Genomic DNA, 8,094 nt, shown 5'->3' with positions numbered 1-8,094 from the left:
CTTGTATTTTCAACTCTGCCAGTTTGAGTGACTTGAGCTTCGAGGTGCTGATCAAGAGAGGCGCATACCAAGGCTCATCATGTACCGGTAATAATATAGTTTCCACTAGGGTCAAAAAAGAAGACATGAGCTGATTGGACTGTGAAGAAAAAGGACCATCAGACAAAGTGTGAGAAAGACTTACAATATTTTTGAATATCCTTCAGCCATGCAGCGTGAGAGGATTCCGACTGAACCAAGGCAAACTGAGGTAATTCAGGTGGTGGGGTCCGCTTGTGCATAGATTTGGCTCGGCAATCGATGAATGCGTGGACGGCAAGGTGGGCTTGCTTGAACTTTTGACGGTTGAGATTACCCTGGAAAGTGGTCAAGATCGCATGGACTTCGGCCCTTGTGTCGTCATCTAAGATGAAACTAGGAGTATTGGGGGCCGGTGGAGTTATGGGTTGCTTAGGGTTTGGATCCAAAGGAGCAGCAACATCGGTATTTGGGTCCTTGGATGAGGCAGACTTCAGAATGATCATGGGGGGGGGGTGGTGGTAGGTTAGGTTGATTCGTAACCCCGACCGGCCCAGTCGAGTTAGAACCGGGCTGGGCAATTGAGCTTGGGGGAAGATCTGCAGTTGAAGTTGGGGCGGCTGGATTGATTGGAATTTCGGGTGCAGCTGAGCTGGGTATGAACGTGCCCGGGTCCGCCTCCTGACTAGCCGAGATGACTGATGATCGAGTGCTAGGGACGTGTGGCGCAGTCAAGGCGAGGCTGGTGGAGGTCGATGAGCCCGCAGGATTAGGACTAGGAGGGACTCCAGCGGTATCTTGAGTATCTGGAGGTGCTAAAAAAAGATGTGGAGACAAAAGGACCTGTTAGAACCTTGGAGCATGACGCAGAGCAATGATTGAAAAACTTACAATGTTGGGTAGGCGGGACTACATCTTTTCCAGCACGAAGGTCATTCTGACTGTGCTCGCCTAATTCCGAGTAAGGATCAGAAGGTTTGGTGGGAATTTGATTGGAAAGGTTGTCTTTGTCCAATAATTTGTTGTCCTCCTTGCGCCTTCGTTTTTGGGATGGTTTAGACACAGAGGATCTTTGAACAAATTTTTCCATGTTGTTTTCGTCGTCAGGCTTGTTGGTCAGGTCTATTAAATCCTCAGGAGGGATTGGCTTCCCCTCGCTCACGTCTGGAAGAAGTTGTGAAGTAAGCACTAGACAATCAGTGGGGAATGAGCTGGAATGAGTCAGTAGAAGATTTGATTCACCTTGCTTTCTTTTTCGGCACTCCTCATGCATATTTCGAAGGCCGGAAATGATTGTTGCTGGTGGGACCGGAATAGATTCCGAAAGACCCAACACCTGCTGCAGTATTTCCTCGAGCTTGGAGCAGCTGGTAACATACTCCTGTTTGCCGGCTTGCCTTCTCTCACTGCGGAGGAGCGTAGGTGGCGCGCTTGAATTGAAGTTCGCGTAGGCTTCAAGAGAAGGGGCTGGTCCTTTGAGCGTATCTAAAGCTGCACAAGAACAAAACCAACAATGAGCACGGCGTATCGGAGGGGGTAGGCCAGTATGATAGATACGTACCAGAAGTGCCTTGGACATTCCCGGTGTCTGGTTGGGCATCCGGAGCACTTTCCTTTGGCGGGAGGGATGGGTTTGGTGGGAATGACGGGTCGGGAAAGGAGCTGTGTCCATTGAGTCGCAAGAATATGTTGACGGATGGCAAGTAGACGAAAAATGGGAGATTGCCAAGGGGATTTTGAGTGAGGGATAGGTTGAAGGCTAGGGAAGATCGTATGAGGGGGGGGAGCGGAGTCGAGACGGACAGAGGGTTAAGCCTTTGATATACCTGTGGACTGTGGACTGGGTAGTGGTGAGGGAGAGATTGCAGCAGCCAATGCAGATTACAAGTCGCCGCGAAGATAATCTACTCACAGATGATGATTGTCTTAACGCCATGGTCACGATGGCGTGGGGGCAGCAAGCAGGAAACTTTGTGTGAAAGGAAGCTGTGCGCCTAAGAAAGTACAAAAGTAGCCGAGATGATGATCCAATCATCATTCTATCTACCGAGCTAGCACACGAAGCAAAGGAAAAGAGTTCAGCTCAAAGGGATGATAAATCCACAAAATTGAAAGTCTGAAAGGAAAATATACATGCATAAACATGTTGCAAGAGCAAAGGTAATCGGTGAGCCATGGGTAAAAGGGATGGGGCAGGGACCACCGGCTGATAATCGACATGAATACCTCATGCTGTGTGTTGCCAAGCTGTGAAAATAAGAAACTCCAAGGTTAGCGGTCCAAAACGAGGGCAAGAGGTGAGGTGATTGGATCTGAGGATTTCGAAGTGCAGCAGACTTACTCCGGGGGGAAAGCAATGGTCAACACACTTTAGACTGGCAGTCAACAATCATCCCGGCGCCAGATCATTGGCGACGATTTGGTCAGTCAACGTGGCGCGGTGCCATGTTGGGCACGGATATATGTATATGCATATTCAGGGCCCATCAGTCGGGTGAGAATGTACGTAACTGATACTTTGAAGGGAGCTTGCACATAAGAAAGCCAGGTATAGCGGTCCGAGTGCCGTATGAGATCCCGCCGTGGCAATCACCATACCCGTGACCGGCATTCAAGACCCTTGTTGCATTTGGACGATCGTCCAAGTCGAGTTTCTCTTGCTCAGTACAACTAAACAGATCAGCAACAGGGAAGCCTTAGCATCATGTGGGGTTGCAACTTGGTAAAATAAGCCAATTTCTACCGTTCGCCACACCAATGCGGGCTAAGAGGTGGATGGCACGGTTAAGCGGTGCCAAAATTGACGGAGTACGTATTCCAAGACCATTCAAATCTGAGGACCGTGATGCCTCTGTTCTTGTGTTGGACGATTTTCCAAAGTGGGAATTCGCAGCAGGGGTGTACTTTTGCGTTGCGTTTGTGTTTACTTCTTGCAAAAGGAGTGTGGGTTACAAAAGTTGGTACGGCACTCAAAGGGCGCCTGGGTCAACATTTGTACGATCAGCGCCCTACCTCTTTGGAGACAGCCATCTATGTAAATATGTAAATAAATATGTAGTATGCTTGGTGGCACCAGAGATTGGCTATGACCTCGATCGCTCGGTGGCTCATTTCCCATGCCCTGCTCTACAAAAACAAGTTACATCGGGCAAGTTTTCTTGTCTAAATGGCGGAAATGAATTAAAATGTTGGAACCCTAGTCGCGAATCTCTCGGACACAGATGGAGGCCTCAGGCGTTCACATTCATTAGTACACTGTGGAGGCAAAGGCTCCATTTGTAACACTTCAAAATAGCGCGGTTTTGCGAATGACAAGACCGCGATTTGACACTGACAACTTTAAAGTACATAATATGTGCGCAACCACATGAGGAAGAAGATTATGTAGAGAGGCTAACTCCAGCGATACAGTACACATTACATACTTGTGTACAACTATGGCCTCCAAGATACCCCATCGGATTGTCTTTCGCCGCATTGTGTCCATTTTCAGTGAGCCCGCCTTTGTGGCAGACGATCAGGTATTACAAACCTGTGCGGTTTCATAGTAACAGTTGGCCCCCATTGATTTGTATGTTCGTTTGTCTTGTAGTATCCATCTACATACCCCCTGGAATCGTTCATCTACTCTGAACACCTTCTAGGCTTCTCGAGCGGGCACCCTTCACTATTCTACCCACCCATAGTTTGATCCCTGAGCCAGCGTCAGGTGAGGGGCCTCGGGATAATTCACCATGAATATTGATGAAGTTTTCTTCACGGATGAGGCGAACAATGGTGATCACACTGAAAGACGCGCTGGAGGTGATCAACTCATTTTCTCCGACTATAATGTGTACTCAACAATCTGACACCCATTGGATTGCTTGCTTCAATGTTATCTTTGCAGAGGTCCCACTGGCAACCCTAGCAGAGGGCAGCAACCGTCGCCGAACGACCGCCAAAAATCGCACTCAGCAGCGACAAACAGCTCAAAATTTATCCAACATTATAACGCAGGCAGCAGACGAGAAGCCTCATCACCGTGAGAGAGTCTTGCGTAGTCTTCAGACCTTTACTCGGGCTATGATGGGCCTATCACCTCATGCTAAGCCACAAGAACTTCCAGCAACGGTATCGGCAGAGGAACTCGCCTCTTGGGACTCGTGGAGGGAGCGCCGCAAGGATGCGTTCAGTCAGCATTTGAAAGAAGCGACCGATAAACACCCGGAGGCGAATGAGCAGGAAATCAAACACATCCGTAAAACTGTGATTGACCAGCTCAAAAGTCGTCTTGTGCCAGTCACCTTCCACGCTGCTCCCTTTGCCGCCAGCTCGGCAGTCTCCTTACACGTGAAGAGGGAAATGGAAGCTGACTTAGCCAAGCATGGATTTCACTGTTTCACATTTAATTGGGATGCTGCGTTTGCGCACGATGTCTTGTGGAACACGGTCGCGGTGGACATTACGGTCCGGAATTGGCTCCCGTGGGCGAAGCGCACCCATGTTGATGTTGCCAAATCATCGATCCCGGGCATTAAATCTTGTTTTTTCCAGTGGATCACCAATCAAGGGTTGACCAGGGCAAAGGTACAACTCACCCCCGTCAAAGTTGCCGCGCAGAGGAAACACACACAGTACGTGAGATCTACGAAGAGGAAGGTAAGATGACGTACCAAAACTATGTTGCATCCGACTTGATCACCACCGATTGACCAAGATAATACCTTGTTTTACTTATTTCATATTGCCTCTCTGCGTGCGGACACTTTTCTGGCAGTCTACCCAGATAAGAAGATTCTGGGACACTTACTTCGTGACCCGGATGCAGTCTCTGACTTCAAGGAAGACGATGCGAACACCATGCCACGACGAGTGAGTGCACATTGGCGCAGCCCCGGCATGGAAAAGATTGTTCGGTCTCTTGACCGCGTCGCATTGAAGCGCGCCAAAACCACCCAAAAAAAAATGTCTGTGAGAGGCCTTCTGGACCGAAAGGACGTCTGGGCGCCGACTGCGGAAGAGCAAAACGACCAACATGTCCCTGCCCACTTCCCCCGAGATGCATACAACGCCAACTATCTACTCGAAGAGGGAGAATTCTAAGCAGACCATCTCACCACCGAACCGATGGATATAGAGAATCTTGGGAACAAGATGGTTAGGAAAGCATTTGGCGCTGGATCTGGCTTGCCCGCGGTTAATGGCTCATCTGGTCAAACTGGGCCAGCTCTGCCAGAGACTCATGCAAGAACGCAACAGCATCCCGCCCCGGCTTCCAGCAATACGGCGGGGCCCTCTGGTTCTGAGGTGCAAATGTCAGAATAAATGTGCGTGAAATTGATAAGGTTGATATATTTTCTCAAAACTGATTAGAAATCTTGAATTGGGGTGTGTTCTAGCGTCGGCGGCCTAGTAGGCGGTGACAGGGAAGGGCTACTTGGAACATTTGGACATTGGAACCTTCTTTTATGGCAAGCGGGATTTGTGGATTGTTGTCTTGATTTTTTTACTCATAAGGCGGAATTGCCACCAAATAAAATCTGGCTAGGAATTCAGTTTATAGAAACATGTAAGCTCCGTCGGTTGGAATGGCGACTTATATATACTGTAAGTAGTGGAAAGATCTTATCTCTATATACATGTATATAGAGTTTCACACGGTGCTATCCTATGGGATGTTTGATGGATATAAATAAGTCTGGGCGATTCATGGAATGTATCCGGTGGAGGTGGAGGAGTTATAACAGGACAACATTTCACTTTGGTGAATCACCTTTGTAGCTGGCGGGGATTTCTCCTGTAGCAATCGCCGACTTGTATGCGGTGGTTTGTTCCTTTTTGAGAGGCGGTCCTTTTCGGAAACAAATGGTTAGTCATATGTACATGGAGCCGCCGTGCATGTGGGGACAAATACTAACCTCTGCGGAGCTGGGCACGGCGGGCAACCCAAAGGGCATAAAAGTTGGGCATTTGTGAGCTGCCCAACTGCATGAATTTGGCCTCCTGCATTACACCGTCGTAATAATAATGCATGTTCTTCAGGACGTGATCATCAGCCAAGACCTTCTCGAGGGGGGTTCTGGAGTCGTGGGCTGGTTTGAGTTCCGTGTTGATTCGATTCTGCATGGATGCAACTACCCCGTCCAACCATGCCTTCTGGGCAACAGTGAGAATCTTGGAGCCGGCACTGCCTTGTGGCGCCGGGATTGTATGATCCATTGATGAGTGTGGTCAAATGTGAGGTAGGTGATTGAGCTACAAATTCTGCACGCGCCACAAGAACCAACAATGGATGGGCTAGGGCTCATATATGAGGAGGCTCTCCCAGGCGGCAGGGGGAAGGGGCCACCGTCGTCCCCACTGCCAGATGAAGCATCTTGAAACGTGCTTCAAGGGAAGCAGGGGCAGGTCACCCCATTGGGGGATTGCTGGGAGGCAAATCCAAAAGAAACACGTGTGTATGATAGGTGGGCATGATTGGAGATAGTGATTTGGGTTACCCGGTGCGGTGGGCTAGGGTTGAGACACTGACAGGGGCAGAAGAACAACACACCATCAATTACCATCAATGATACATGGAGGGCTCCACTTGTAAATCACCCACTGCCAACACTATGGTGCAGGTGGTGAGCCAGATCAAGGAATTGTTTGATCTGGCGGCCTGTAGATCAAGCACGTTGGACCTTGGCAACCGCGGCACTCGTGTGGTAGAACTCAAAACCAGCCGGCGCAATTCAGGCCCACCCAGACACGTGGTTCTGCTATCCAATCTTTCTATTGATTGGCTAGCGTGAGTGAAACTGACCTACACCAAGCTGACCTACACCACGCTGACCTACACCACGCTGACCTACACCACGCTGACCTACACCAAGCTGACCTACACCAAATGGATTAATGTAAGCTGCTGCATGCAGTGGCCCATCTTGGTGAGGGAAAAGGATTGGCCGGTCCTGGACCTAGCTCTCCGCATGCAGACTGGTCGAGCCGGGGGCGGAAGGGTGCGGGGTGGGAGTCGTTGCCTACTGGTCACCATACTTAGTATAGCGTCCAAGCTCTCTAAGTACGGAGGTATGTGTGCAAAACTCGCAAAACCTGTGAGTTAGGAAAGATAAGGGAAAGTGCATACAGGTTTAAGGTCCTGCTGTGCTCTTCTGACACGGCTGAAGAACACTCATCAAGTGCAGGTTTCATTATACATGGATTTGGACGATCGTCCAAACGGGAAAATGTGAGTGTAGATGGGGACAACAACAGTCACACTTTCCAGGCAGAAGCCTGGGGATTTGAGACTTGGACGATCGTCCAAAAAGCTTGCAAATTTTACAGATGTTTCAGGACTCACAAAGCGTCCCGGGGGGAACTCGTTAGGCCTGGGTCACACCATTGTCATGAGACATGAGGTCATTGTGGTGGGAATGAGGCATGCTTGGGCGTGTGGATTTGTTGGGAAGCCGTAAGCTCTGGCCACCCTTGTGATTAGATTATCAATTGCAAAGTACCCTGAAGTTTATGACAACGCGGCAAGGGCTACATTTATTCTTCTAGGGTTCATGGCCAAGATTAGATCCCACACCCCGTGGTATTCAATATTTCAAGTGATTGGCCCGCATGAGCAACACTGACGTGCGCAAAACAGACCCACAAGCGGAAGAGCCACATGCAGTTCCGGTAGGTAAGGGAAAGTAATGGCACGGTCCCGGGGGGCCTGGGCGCAAGACCGATCAGTGCAACCCCGGGTGGAGGGGTGTAGAGTGGCTATTTCAAGTTAGTTAGACTTCTAGACACAACATTCACTATGTAAGTATGTTTAAAAAACTCGGAAGACATTAGGAGAGATAAGTCAAAGGACAAGGCTGATTGGTCGGGTCCTGCTGTGCTCTTCCAAGAGGAGCATAGAAACACTGGTGCGGCAATTGATTGCAACAGTGATTTGGACAATCGTTGTGGTGGGCAATCTGGTACACGCGGAGGAATCAAGCTTTTTGCCGCGCACGGCGCGCGCCAGAGGACGTCAAGACTCAAGACATCAAGATTCAGCTTTCAGCCCTCAAGGCCTCCTCAAGTTCAACGGCGCGGCGTGGCGCGCATCCT

The sequence above is a fragment of the Puccinia triticina genome, chromosome 9A (assembly GCF_026914185.1).
Source record: "Puccinia triticina chromosome 9A, complete sequence".
Classification (NCBI taxonomy): domain Eukaryota; kingdom Fungi; phylum Basidiomycota; class Pucciniomycetes; order Pucciniales; family Pucciniaceae; genus Puccinia; species Puccinia triticina.
The sequence above is the reverse complement of the archived record's forward strand: the minus strand, read 5'-3'. Positions refer to the sequence as shown.